This window comes from Coptis chinensis, chromosome 1 (assembly GCF_015680905.1).
Source record: "Coptis chinensis isolate HL-2020 chromosome 1, ASM1568090v1, whole genome shotgun sequence".
Lineage (NCBI taxonomy): Eukaryota > Viridiplantae > Streptophyta > Magnoliopsida > Ranunculales > Ranunculaceae > Coptis > Coptis chinensis.
This window is the reverse complement of record NC_141456.1, coordinates 14,743,130-14,758,689: the sequence shown is the minus strand read 5'-3', so window position 1 is coordinate 14,758,689 and position 15,560 is coordinate 14,743,130. Positions and strand designations below refer to the sequence as shown.

Genomic DNA, 15,560 nt, shown 5'->3' with positions numbered 1-15,560 from the left:
TTAAAGCACTCTCCTTTGTTCTACTACAAAACTCTTTCCTTAAGATTGATAGAATAGTTGTATGAACACAGCAACTAAAGTAGAACAGAAGGAACAGTAGCAATAAAGAAACAAGAACAAAGAATGTGGAATAACCAAGGCGGATTTAGGGTCGTCGCCCTTAAGGAAAGATTTAAGCCCCTTCCAATGGTGCGAAAAGGCAACAAAGGCGTCTTCCTCACAGGATTCAATGGTTAACAGCAGCCTGACTTTGCACTAGAAACGGACTACCCTCTAGAACAAAGAATATAACTCTCTCTGGGCCGGAAGAAGAGAAGAAGAAAAGGATCGGTTTTAGTTTTCGTTTCTCCGAAGTTGAGTTTCGATCAAGTCTATTTTCTCTATGGACTCACAGTCCCATTTATAGAGGTTAGAGAAAGAGAGACCAACTCCTAATAGAACACCTGAAACTTGTTTCTTCAAGAAAAAGGCAAAACAAGTTTAAAGGCTATTGGTCAAACCACTACCCACAACAAGAAAGCCCAAGCCCAGTTCGAACCCTACCCGATGTGGTGGATAACCAATGTGGGACTATCTACTATGCACTAAAGTGGCGAGAATACCATTTGTTCATCTCCTCCACTTTGCACACACACACTAGTATTTAGAAATACACAAGAGATTCCAACACATATCGTATCCCAACTTAATGTGGCTGCATTATGCACATTTGGTGCCATATTTGCAATGATTGTGGCATTGGATCATATTCAGTGCTGGCCAATTCAGATGGACTTGCAATCACTGTATGTGTGATCTGTAGCTGTTTCTTCATTTTCGCCTTCCAGGCTGTGTTGAGGATGGGATTGAAGCCCTGGCGTGCTGCTCCTTAGTGCTTTGGAGGAGAGATCAAGGTTTTTCCTAAGCACCTGCAACTACAAGCAGTTGTATGGAGAAATTCTTTTATGTCTCTCTCTCTCTCATTATGCTTAAATCCAGAAAAAATTTAATTTAAAGATTTGTTGTTGTTTTAGCTTGTTGTTGGAACTAGTGCAAATTTGAGTTCTGATTAATTAATGCTAAAGGTTTTTTTTTTTTGTCGATGAAAATTGGTATGTCTTTCAATTGGTATGTTTCACAATCCAAAGTCAAGAATTTTATTGAAATAGTTGCTTGAATTGGTCACTACAAAATAATCAAATTCTATATTGAAATTAGGGTTAACTAGTCCCCCCACTAGATGAGCCAATTGGCTATTGGCTCATCTAGTGGGGGGTAATACTCTTTAACTCTTGAAATTATATCAAAGTTTCTTAAATTTCAAACAAAATTTTGAAGGGTTGGTCCTGTTAACCAAAAACTATTGTTGTTCCTGTTAAGATTTAGAACTATACAATTGTTGTATACAATGTGTTATGACGAATTTTCGATGGAGTAATGTTTTATCTGCAGTATCTAGCGACAAATTTATAAGAATGCTAACCTTCATACTTCAACATACTGATCTTAAGTTTATTTTTTTCTTTGAAGTTGATGGCCTTACATACGCACAAGTGATTTAACTTGAATACTTTCCATGTTTCAAAATCATCCACAGATTGCTGACTTATTTATACAAACTGATAAAACTGATAACATGATCATAGACAGCGTACGGTTGGTGGAGGTGCCTAGGTGGGACTAGAAATATATATATTCTTTTTGTGAAGGGACTAGAAATTAGGGCAGGGAATTGGGTTGGGTTTGACCCGAATCTGGCCCGATCTGAATTTGAATAATTTGGATTTGGGTTGATTTTTATATCCGTTTATTTATTTGTGTCGGATTCGAATTCGGGGGGTCTGTTGGATTCAGGTTCGGATGTAATTTTTGAATTTTTTCCGATTGGGTTGGTCAGTTTTGGTTCAGGTTCGAGTCAGATTTGATTTGAAGATTTCGGTTTTATTCGGATTCGGATTTGAATTTGGATCTAGCCGTATCCGATCCAAACCCAACCCAACCCGTTTCCTGCCCTACTAGAAATATTTAGTTTCTTCTTGAAATGTTAATAGTCTTTCGAAAGTAATATATTTAAGGTATGTCTTTCACTAATCAAGGATTTGTTGTAACTTGAAGATGAAGTTTTTAAATCTTAGACGATCTATAATTTGTTGTTTCTTTAGATTTGTTTCTTTCAGGAAACACTCTTTAAAATTCATCAACAATTATACATCATAACAATGGTTAAATATAATGAACAGAGAAACATACATAAACTATTAAATCGAGTGGGTAGTTTTTTGTGAGATATTTTTGCCAATCTATCTATCTAATAAAACACAATGGTGTGGGCCCGCAGGGCCTCCATCCAGTGGTTACTATTGTCTTTTCTAAGTTGTGACATGGCAAAATAAGCCAATCCCAAAGAGTATGCTCCCTTATGCCCTAACACTGGGATCTATTGGATCTTATTCTTCAAACAAACTATGTATGCCCTATCCTAGCATTCATTCTTCCTGCCGCCGTCACTCTAGAGTTCATTCTTCAAACAACACAGGTAATGAGGTCTGACTTGTTTCATTTCCACAACCAACACAGGTAAATGATAAATGACGAAGCTTGAAGCACAGGTAAATGAGGTCTGACTTCAGTTTTCATTTTTTTAATTTATTAATCAATCTTTTGTTTTATTAATCAATCTCAAAATCTCTATCAATTGATTGGTGTTAAAATATAAACTGGAATAACCAAAGAATGCTTTAAACATTGTGTACAAAGGAATTGCAGAGTCTTACAATGAATTGAAACTCACAAATATTGGAAGAACCAAAAATGAACGAGGACTATTTAAAATTCAGAAAGGAGAACAAGCCCTGCACTAGCCAACTTCATTTATGTCGTTTACTAACATGAAGCACCATCTTTTGAAGAAGAAGCTTCCTCAATGTTCGGGTGGAAGGATTAGAAAGATATCTGTTTTAACCGACCCATTTCATGAGCTACATCAAGCATGCTTGGTCTCATCGTAGAGAGATCGATGTGTGCACATTAGACCAAGCTCAATCATCTCAAAGATAACATCTTGCAAAGTCTTGGCAGAGTACAATCGGGGGTTCCGGTGGTGAAAACCTTAGCAAAGTTTGTTTAACTAGGGGCTCAAGATTGTATGGATAGAGACTCTTCACCCATTCTCCCAAACTCAAACCTTGATCAAACGAAATGTCAAGAGGGGGCGTTTTCTGTTATCAACTCTAAGAGTAGAATCCCGAACTAAATACATCTCCTTGGCGGCGATCGTGTCTTCCCAAGCCATATTCTGTAATCAACAATAATCAATAGATAATGAGTCAGTTTTTACGTTGTGAGCGAGTGCTAAACATCAAAACATGTACCATTTAAACAAAGAGCTTTGACATAGAAGTGCGTTTAGCATTTGGAATGTATGCTTGGTAATCATATTTTCTCATTAACCTGAACTATTTGCCCTCGGATTGGTAATAATCGTTCAATGGAATGGGAGACTAATGGTTCAGACCAATTTGTTTGTGATTTGTTACATGAATGATGCTTACTCAGTTGGATGATTCATGATTGGATAGGATTAATGATCCACAAGTAGTCCATTGTAGAAAGCAAAATGAAATCCAAACATCCTCTCGCCAATAGTCCAAGTCCATATCATATGGGTCGCATGTATAGTTAGTCAATAATTTGGTTTACGTCCTCTCCTCTCTCTCTCGTATCCAAACAAAGCAGTATTGTTTAACCATTTAATTTTTTTTTTCTAAGAACCAGTCTTGATTAATTTAGTGTCTAGGAAAAGGGAAATGATGAATTAGGTTATTATTTTCATGAAGATGGTGGTTATGCGACTCTTCTTTCTATCTAAGTATTCCAATATCAAAATTTATTACGAAGTTGGAAAAAAAGAATGTACTAAAGTTAGTTAATTGGTTATTTTGCGTAGAATAAGATATTGTGAATTGAAAGAACTCATCGGCGTTCTCGGACAACACATGCATGGCTATTTTTTGGGCGTGCATCTTTAATTCCATTTAACAAAAGATTGATTGCCTCAGATATGGCGAAATTTGAAGCCGGTAAATGAAGTCCGACTTCAGTTTTCATTCTTTTAATTTATTAATCAATCTTTTGTTATTTATGTACAATGCTTTTGTTCATTCATTCTCGACTTCGGTTTTCATTTGATTCATTCTTTATGTACAATGCTTTATGTACACTAATAAAGCAAATATTATATATGCACCTCTTTATGTACACTAATAAAATGAGGTCCGGCTATTGTTTGTTCTTTGAAGGAGCGATTCAGTTCATGTGTTAATAATACCGTAAATATAACCTCGTAAGTTCCCTCTTTATGCGCCTCTTGCGTAAGACTGAATGTATAATTGTTCCCCTATTATTCAGCAAATATTATAAATGTAGATGACCGAGCTTTGTGAACTCTACAAAGCTACGGGATCTCAAAATACCGTTTCTACCCGATTAAGCCCTCCTTTTTTTTTTTTTCTTTCTCTCACTCTCAATGGCTAAAGCAAAGAATACCTTCCAGACTTTATCGAAGTCAATGTCTACCAAATGTTTTGGATACATCTGCTCTTATTTTGCTATTCAAAGCTAAAGCAAATGTTTTTTCCTTTCTTTTACTTTTATATACATGTGTCATGATCAAGAACATACCCAACAAATTCAATGCATGAGTTTACTCAATTTGTCCGCTTTTTCTTGTTTAATCTGGGAGAGATTGGTTAGTGTTTTATGGTTAGTGTTGATGTGTTTATATACACTTTTACTTTTATATACAATTTTATATACATGGTAGAGATTGTCGTAGGGTTTTATGGTTAGTGTTGATGTGGTTAAAAAGGGCTACTGACTTTTTCCTTCAAATGGATCGGATGGGTCTCTTTCTGTTTTTTTTTTTTTTTTTTTCAATCTCCCTTTTGAAAAGGTTTCGCCAGCTTTCAATCTGAGATCTCTTGGTTCCATTTTCCCTTGAAGGTTAATATTTTTTGGTGTCATTTTTCTTTTGCTCAAATTCAAAACACTTATGTTTTTCATTTTTGTTTTGGTGTAAAGTTGGGGTTAGGGGGAATGGGAAGAGACGACCTCCACTACCCTACTACTTTTATATATGTGGCATGGACCAAAATATCGCCCCGATATATATCGATATTTTGGTACACCGATATCGATATTTCCAATATATATCTACCAAATATAGAACTTTTTTTTTCCGATATATATCGAATTTCCGATATAAAACTTTATATTCTTTGAGATAATTGATATATCCGATATTTACGATATATATCGTTTGACTTTTTGACCATTTTTTAATATAAATCCGATATTTCCAATATATTTATGATATTTTCGATATTATATTTCCGATATATCCGACATTTTAAATAGTTTTGGACCAAGGACCAAAATATCGCCGATATATATCGGTATTTTGGTACACCGATATCGATATTTCCGACATATATCCACCGAATATAGAACCCTTTTTTCCCGATATATATCGGAATTTCCGATATAAAACTTTATATCGCCGATATAATCGATATGTCCGATATTTATGATATATATCGGTTGACTTTTTGACCAATTTTTAATATAAATCCGATATTTCCAATATATTTCCGATATATTTCTGATATTTTCGATATTATATTTATGATATTTTAAATAGTTTGGACTGGTCACCAAAAAAATGGATATATCCGATATATATCGGTTTTTGGGTACACCGATATATTTATCGATATCAATATTTTGGGCTTTGGTTTGGGCTGGTCACAAAAAAAAAAGATATATCCGATATATATCGGTTTTTGGGTACACCGATATATTAACCGATATCGATATTTTGGTCCTTGATATGTGGTCCTTTCGGCTTTTAGGCTCTTCCCACTTACAATGTTGACTTGTACAAGATTAAAAAATTACCAAGATTTTTAGAGAAACTTCTGTCTTTCAAAAATGCATGAGGATATTGGATTGTCTTCCACATGCTCTTCTTTGGGGTCCACCTTCTTTTACACTTTCGAACAAATGGCAATGATTTTTTTGTCAGCTTGAAGATTGGATTGACTTTTGAGTATAGTAATCAAAGTTCTACTATGTGTATGCTGAAATGTTAAAGGCAATGTTAAATATGTATGTATCCCTTATAGAGTGGACTTCCAACTAATAATTATTCAAAAAATATTCTTTAACGTAATGTGTGATTATTTTGTTTTCCTAATTTATTTTGTTTTATCAAACCTGTTCAACCCTTTGTAGTTTGGGACTTCAGCTCATTATACTCACCGGTTCTCCAAAAAGTCTCATGGGCGTATAGGAGCTAGAGTTGGAAGGTAAGCAAGGAAACCTTTTAGAACCTTTAAACGGTCAACATTTATGTTAGTTCTCCTAAAGTTTGAAATGTATTTTTTTTGTCTTTAGTTAAAAAAAATGAAACTTTGAGTTGGAGAAAAGCAAAATAAGAGCAGATGACACCCTGAATAGTGTCCCGTGTGTAGTTAATTATATGTTTATAGTACTTCAATTTAGTCATTATTTTAAATGTGTTAATTCTATTGTTTTAAAATATAGGGGTTAGATGTCACTCAATTAATCTAAGTAAAACTCTTTTCTTTCTTATGGAGGGAAAATTTTCCACCGAGCGATGTGACAGATTGAAATTTAAAAGCGGGAGAGAAACAAGAATTCTAATGGGTCGGGGTTATGATGAAGCAAGTAACTTACATGGGATGTTGATGGACTTTTTCCTGAAAAATTTGCCTAGGCTTAATCCCAAGTGCCAACTAGCCTACATTAATTGAGCTTACAACCGGTGGAGTCCAGGTGCGCCTGTTCTATATAAGTTAAGAAGCTTACCCTATGGAGGAATGTAACCGTGGGTTTGGATAGGGGCCACGGTAATTCCACTCTACTCCTTGGGGGGTGTCTCATGGTGGAGACATAGGGGCAATATAAGAGATGATGGTTATGAACAAGAAAATTCTTTTCGTTTATCTATGATTGTTCCGGATAGAACATGTACTAATCAATTTACTGATTTAGTGTGTTTTTAAGTTGCCTTTAGGTTTTGATTAAGCTGATCAAGTACATAATCACTGCTGCTTTGTCTTTTTTTTAGGCACCATTTTTTGTTGCAGATTTTCCTCTCAATGGTATGTTATCCCTACCCATCCTTTTTATGTTTGTTTCTACAGATTTTATTGAGTATCTAGCTATTTTTATTTGTTTCTACAGGATCCCATAGATAAGGGTAAACGTCTAATGGACCCTTATAAGGACCTTTGCAAGAAAAACAATAATTATGTTCCAGTTCAAGATGGACTCTACCTTCAGCCACCTACTCCTCAATGACCTGCTCGCTCCCAGGTATTACAATCAACAATATACGTTATTGATAACTTCTATTAACATACTTTGAGTTACCCAAATTATATTAACACTCTTATTGGTTTCACATCATGTTTTTGAACTCTCTTTCAAATATTTATAGCTTCCTACGCAACCAATTCTTGACAAAGGAAAATGCCCTATGGACTCCTTTAAGGAACCTTCAAACCAAAACAAACATGTCTTTGTTGCCCCCCAAGATAGGCTCAATCTTCAACCGCCTCTTGGCTTCCAGGTATTTCTTGCTTGCATTGTCTTATGCTAAGTTGCATTGCCTTATTTATTTTTTACTACTGCTGCTTTGCTTATGTATATTGCATTGTCTTATTTCTTCTTTTGCTTTATAAATGTGCAGTGCTCATCAGATAGTGTTTCTCTATCTCATCTCCCGCCATCCGGTTCTCATGTAAGATGAGCTTTAATTAAAATGTAATGCTATAATTGCTCATGCATTGTCCAAAAGGTGTTTTTGTACACTATAATTGTAGTAAATTCACTGCAATTTAATGCCTGCTTATATGTATACTATTTACCCACTAACTGTGTTGCATGTGGTTATCCATCTATTCATTTATAATTTGTTTTTGTTTTTGGGTCTTCGATCACTTATTATCCTTGACTACTTTATTCATATATTTACATTCCACTAATACTAACTGCCATATTTGCTATTCGGTTGATTATACTTATAATTAGGTGCAGATAACAAATAGAATGCTAGGACAGCGTGCTCGAAGGGAAAGAGAAAGGAGCACTAAACTAATTGGCAACTCAAACTTCACCATCCAAGGTGCACAAGTAGTCACACGTCATGTCATTGACCACCAACTAATGGGTTCAACATTGAATGGCTCTCCTTCACTTCCACGGACTCCACTTCAAACACTTCTCCCGCCATCCGGTTCTCATGTAAGATGAGCTTTAATTAAAATAATACTATGATTGCTCATGCATTGTCCAAAAGGTGTTTTTGTACACTATAATTGTAGTAAATTCACTACTATTTAATAACTTCCATTTAATGCATGCTTATATGTATAATATTTACCCACCAACTGTGTTGCATGTGGTCATCCATCTATTCATTTATAATTTGCCTTTGAGTCTTCGATCACTTATTACCTTTCACTACTTTCTTCATATCTTTACATTTCGTGTTTTCTAATTTTAATACTAATTGCCATCTTTGCTATTATCCATGCATTCCTCTTTCTCCCACTCTATTCGGTTGATTATACTTATAATTAGGTGCAGATAACAAATAGAATACTAGGACAACAAGCTTTCGAAGGGAAAGAGAAAGGAGCACTAAACTAATTGGCAAAGACAAACTTCACCATCCAAGGTGCACAAGGTTCACCATTGAATGGTTCTCATTCACTTCCACAAACTCCACTTCAAGCTGACAAGCATCAAACACATAATAGTCCAGTTACACCTCATGCAACACCATACCGACGTCTTTCTTCTTCAGAGTCTCTTCGGAAATCTTTATCATTCCTTAATCCCGTAAGGCTATTTACGCCCCCCCAACGTGTCACATCAAGTACCCATGCTGATTCATCGGATCAAAACAACACGTGAGTACTTCACTTAGTAGTTTTTCTTAATCAAAATCTATATATAACTCACCTGTGCAAGTTTCATTGCAGTACATGTATCTCTTCTGCTTCCTCATCCTTCGTCATGCAATTCCACATTCAACCAATGAGAACTTTGTACCAACACCGCCTCACCAAAATGCAAGGTTAGTACGGTTTATTACATCTTTCTCTTGGTTCTTTGTGGTTTGGTTACCATAAGATCCTATCTAACATCACAAGTTTCTTCGCAGTACGCGTAACTGCAGGTCTTCTACCTCATCTTTTGTCCATCCAATATCACATTCGACAAATGCAGCTTCTGCATCATCATCAACTAACCGAAATTCGCAGTATACTTCTTCACACTTATTGAAATTGGAATACCAAAAAAATGGCACCTTTGTCTAAATATATACAATTATTTCTCTTGTAGACAACAACCATTTGGGGATCCTGCACAATATTGTGAGGAGGTTCACAATAATGGTTTTGACCGACCAATTTCTGCTAATAATGCTGACATAAGTGATGATGAAGACGAAGTTGACAATATTGTTTCTAACCATCTGATTAAACAAGGAAGACACTCCTTGGGGAGAATGGATGTTCAGTGTCCATTTTGTAGTGCACTCCATTAGATGGATGAACGACTAAAAGATTCATCATTATCACGTCCTCGATTCGAGACTTGTTGTTTGCAAGGGAAAGTCAAATTGCCTCCACTACGGCCATTACCTCCAGCCCTTAAAGCTTTATATGATGGAAATGATCGCAAGTCAAAGTCATTTCGGAAGTACATGAGACAATACAACCAAGCTTTCGCATTTACGAGCCTTGGAGGAAATGAGCGTGTCTTTACTTGGGCGAGGTCCAAGGCCTTTTATTATACATGGTCAGGTTCGTCATAGAACCGATCTCTAATTCGACATCGGGCGCAGCCAACTTACTCTCACTTTACATATATGATCCCAAGTCTTGCATTGGATATCGTCAACCGTCAAATCCCCATTTGAACACGATGTTCAAGATAATTCATGCAACTATGCTCCAAAGATAATTGTTTCTCTGCTACTTTTAAGCCATGCATACGATGTTCTTAGATCTGCCTCTCTTCAACATGGTGAGAACTTCAATGTACCTGCTTATTGCATTCAAAATGCTACTAGAGATAGACGTCGTTACAACTTGCCAACCGGATGAGATTCTTTGTCATTTTACCCGGGATGGCAGCGGCGTAATAATATGAGGGATATTGTGATATATCTTAAAGGAGGGCAAGAATTCATGCAGATCGGTGAATGTCATCCAAATTTTACTTGCCTTTGCATTATGTGCTAATGTTTCCTTACTGAGAGCTTGGGTGGTCACTGATATGAGGCGTTCAAATACTAATGACCGATTGACACGGATGGATTTCTACTCTTATCGGATATTTGAACGCATACGGAGAATATTCTCCGCAATCTTCGCAGCACAAACCGTTTCAAGAGTTTTGGTGGATGGATGGGCGTGACTAAACAGAACAAAATGAGATATTATAGGTTACAAAGAAGACAAGCTTCGGGCTGAACTTTATCAAGGTATCAGCGATGTTGCGGTGAAGCTTTTCGACCAAAACCAGATTGGAAGACGAAAGTGGTCTTACCAAAGATCTTGTGTCGGCAGCCCTAGGCACATGTTCGAAAATTTTCAGGATTCAATGGCCATCACACGTTACAATAAGCATCCTGATATATTTCTCACAATGACTGCAAATCCGCACTGGGACGAAGTTGTCGAGGCATTGTCTGAGCACCAAACTGCAACTCATCGACCAGAGGTCGTGGCCCGTGTCTTTGAACTAAAGCGAAGGGCCTTGATGAAGGAAATTAAAAAGAAAGGTGTGCTTGGTACTGCCGTTGCACATGTCTACACCATTGAGTTCCAGAAACGCGGGTTGCACCATATGCATGCACTTATATATCTTCGACATTCTGACAAAATCCGTGATACCCGCCAAGTTGATCGCATTGTATGTGCGAGAGTTTCCGATCCGAAACCGAACTCGAAGTATTTCGGACCGTCCTCACATGTATGGTTCATGGTCCATGTGGACTAAATAATCCTAACTCTCCGTGCATAGTAAATGGTAGATGCAAGCATCACTATCCCAAACTTTTGCAGATGCTACCACCATGGATAAAGATGGATATCCTATCTACCGTCCGTCGTGACAACGGTAGATCATATATTGTGAGGGGGCATACAGTTGATAACAGGGATGTTGTTCCTTATAATCCTTATCTTTCTAAGATGTTCAACTGTCATATTAATGTCGAAGTTTGTGCTGGGATCCGTTGTGTTAAATACATTCACAAGTATATATTTAAAGGGCATGACATGACAACAATAGTGTTGAATGAGTTGGATGAGATCCAACAATATTTGGATGCGAGATACATTGGCCCACCGGAAGCGGTTTGGAGATTATTAAGTTTCCATCTACATGAGGAGATTCCCACAGGTTATTAAACACACTTCATCTCCACGGAATGCACCGCGTAGTTTATAAAGGCGATGAACCAATACATGATATACTATCAAGGCGGAGCACCAAAAAGTCAACTTTGATTGCCTTCTTTGATTGTTGTGCATCAGATTTAAGAGCAAGAAGCCTCACTTATCAAGAGTTCCCGAATACTATGTCCGAACAAACAATCTCGACTTGGACAAGAAGGATACGAGAGGGAAAATTTGCTATTGGTAGAATGTATTTCACCAGTTCTAATTCCGGTGAGCGATTTTACCTACGCTTACTTCTAACCGTTGTAAAAGGACCTCAATCATTTGATGATCTGAAAAGGATTGGTAATGGTCCTCCCCTTCCAACTTTTAAAGATGCATGTGTTGCACGTGGACTTCTAGAAGATGACAGCGAATGGGTGCAATGTCTACAGGAAGCTTCAGTCATGCAGACTGGATATCATCTTCGCCGACTATTTTGTGTTATTCTTGCAGAGTGCAATCCTTTGCAACCCCAAACATTGTGGAATGATTTTTGGGAAAATATATGTGATGACCTTCCACATAAGCTTCATTACAATGTTCAACATTCCGTAACCTACCCTGGGCCAAGTGCAAGATTATGGTTTATTTCTCTTAAATGAGATTTTGATAGAGTCAGGTAAATCACTGGCTAATTTCCCTCTAATGTCGCTGCCTCTGTTAACTACAAGATGGAACTTAGTTGTTGCAAACCGACTCATATGGGACCAGCGACAATTTCAGTTTGATCCTCAAAATGCAAAAGCACATGGCAAATGTGGTTCTCCTAAATGCAGAGCAACGCTTTTCATATCAAACGATGATAGATTCCGCTTTCCCAAAATCTAGGGGAAACTCTTCTTTTGAATGGAGCGGTAGGACAACAGTAAAACTTTTTGTTTATAACACAATCGCCGCTACGTGTCGTCTTTGAGGGGCATATTGTTATTATGGTCGCTTCATCCGAATAGCTTCATTACTATTGGGTCGGCGGTCGATCGCTTCACTCGACCTTCGCGATCCCACTAGATATTCTTGATACCTCTGTTTGTGGGTTTAGTAAGAATTCAATGCATGCCTAATTATTCAGGGAAGCTAAACTTATTATTTGGGATGAAGTCTCAATGCAAAATAAGTTTTGTGTGGAGGCGATTGATCGCATTACCGGGATACTCGCGACAATAATAAACCTTTTGGTGGATTAACAATTGTACTTGGTGGTGACTTCCGCAATGCCTTCCAGTTATACCAAAAGGGGTTCGAGAACAGATTGTGCTGCGCCGTTCAAGGTCTTCCTTCCTCCGAGTCACATTCATGTTCTAACTCTTTGCCCAAAACATGCGATTGGAAAATGGAAACTCTGCAAATATTGGATGTCAAGCAAATTTCTTAATGGAGGTACCAAACCGTGTATTTTTTCTTTGTACTATTTTGCTTAATATTGATATTCATTTACATCATTCTTTGTACTATTTTTATTCGTACTAATATTCATTACTATTTTATGGTTAATTAGATAGGAAGTGACCCAAAGCGAGACAGTTGAACTACCATCAACAATTCATCGATGTGCAAATCTTCGGGATCTCATTTCTACTATATATCCTCGGCTAAATCAACCTACCACGCTTACACCGAATATTTAACCGAAAGCGCACAATTCTATCTCGCATCAATGATGATGTCAATGATATTAATGCAAAGAACTTTAAATATGTTCCCGGGGAAAGTACTCTCTTTCTAGCTGCGATACAAAGGGGCGTGACGAGGATGCAACGAATCCAGCCAATATTAATCAATACCCAAATGAGTACCTAAACTCACTTGATCCAAATTGGTCTACCACCGCTTCGCCTCAACCTAAAAGTTGGTTGTCCTATAATGTTGTTATGAAATATTGCTCCCAAAGATGGATTATGCAATGGAACCCGATTGATGGTGGTCCACTGTCGACCTCACGTTCTTTTCGCAAGAATTTTGACTGGTGAAAAAGCGGGCAATCATGCATTTATTCCAAGAATATCTTTGTCACCGTCGTCTTCTGATTTTCCTTTTCATATGACAAGAAGACAGTTTCCTGTGCGTGTTGCTTATGCAATGACTATAAATAAGTCACAAGGACAATCGGTGAAGTATGTGGGGATTGACCTTCGCACTGAAGTTTTCAGCCACGGTCAATTATATGTCGCACTATCAAGGTGCACTTCTTCGCATTTAATCGATTCTCCTCCCTCCAAATTCGAAAGTCACACCCCAAACTTTGTTTACCCGTAAGTCTTACTATAATCCGTAAGTTCTTTTCATTTATAGTCACGTTGAGTAGTTACTCATTGAATTTATAGTCATCAAATTGATACATTTGTATTTGCACTTACTTGGTTAATTTGCTTCGCTTCAAATTATGTAGGTTTTCTTGAATTGGTGTGTAATTACATTTTGTCAAGATTATGTTGAAGAACTTTTTTTAGGAACCTTGGTTAGTTTCCCCTAATTTCTTCTTTTTGATCTTACAACACCTGAATATATAGGTCTATACAAATCTATTTCAATTCCTACTAAATGGTGACGCCTGCTTATATGGTATTTAGTCTGAGCAGGAAATTTCAATTCTCATATCTTCAAACTTAGTGATCTCTGGCGATTCTCGTGTATGTTCCTTTTCATTTTTCATTTTTCCTTCCCCTCGGTCTTTCTCTACTTATTGTGTTGTTTAATTTTTTCATTAATTGAACGTGGTGATGGGACCTTGGCCAATCACTATAAGTTAGTGATCTCTGCTAATTCTCAAGTCAAGTGAAACAGGTAACATCTCTTCTCTTATAACTCAATCTCTTTGATTTTCCATGTAAAGATTCAGTTCGTTTTAAAATCGTTTAGCCAGAGATGAATTATTTGTTTTCTTCTATGTAAAGGTTTAGTCTGAGCTTCTTCTGGTGTTGTTACAGGTATTTATTTGCTTATTTATTAAGGGTTCTATTGTTTGGTTTTGGGTTTGTCGAAAAGTATTAGTTTTGATTGATTTGAGCTTTGATTTGGTTCTACTGCTTTTATAGGTATTTTAGTGCAGGTAGCATTTCGGTGGCTATTGTTTGTTCTTTGATTTATTATTGTTGTTACAGAAAGTCGCGTTTATGGAACTACCCCAATGGAAACTTTAGGAAATATGGTATATGTATACATTGTAAATATCATTTGTTAAGGGTGTGTAGACCTTTTGATAGTTATGGGACTTCGAATGTATGTATTTTACTTGTGTTTTGGTAATGACTTTGTAATGAGGTGCTTTGATGATCCGGCATTAGTCGACATTCAAATACTTTGGCGTATTAAAGTCATAATGTTGAAGTGCTCTCATTTTTGTAAGCCAATTATTTGATCGCTCATCATCCGTCGAGACGGTTAAGTAACCGGATTAACCAATGAGAAATATATGATTGTGATTTTCAGGTTATGACAGTTTATATTTATAAAATGTCAAAAATACGAGGAGATGTTTGGCAAAATTTTACTATAAAACCACGTGTCATAGGTTTGTAATTGTTTGAGTTTTGGGGCGTTACATATTTGCTTGTTCCAAAACTTAAAAAGAGTCTAGAGGTGAATACAATCGTTCATTGTTTCACTTCTAAATTGTCAATTTCTTCTTCCCTTCATTATATATAGTATTTCCTACTCACTCTATTTAACGAATTTAAAACAGATAATTACATACTTTTTCGATGAAGTTTCCTTAAGGCTTGGGATTTATGATAATGACCTTGACATTGGCGAATGAGGATGGGGTTTCTGGAAGAGTTATGATTGTCAACAATGTTATCTGTACTTTTGCTACTTTTTTTGTACTTGGCGTACTTTTGTGGGTGCTCTTTTTTTACTGTTTTGATGTCCTCATTCAAACCACTTGTGGGAGTCTGATTATTTATATGTTTCTCATATTGTTCTTATTTCATTTGGTTTAATTGGTGTTCTTCCATGTTTAAGTCCATTTAGATGAATGAGTCTAGAACATCTGTGCAAATCACTACCGGATTTATTGAATGAGAATTGTCTTTGCAG

At 36.6% G+C, this 15,560-nt stretch overlaps 1 long non-coding RNA gene across 1 annotated transcript; it reads left to right on the top strand.

The window, feature by feature from the left end:
• Window positions 1-7,218: 7,218 nt before the first annotated feature.
• Window positions 7,219-15,342, top strand: LOC147522390 (uncharacterized). Its single transcript, XR_015195252.1, has 3 exons — window positions 7,219-7,377; window positions 7,502-7,633; window positions 15,205-15,342. It is a non-coding gene; the product is annotated as an uncharacterized LOC147522390 (long non-coding RNA).
• Window positions 15,343-15,560: the final 218 nt, after the last annotated feature.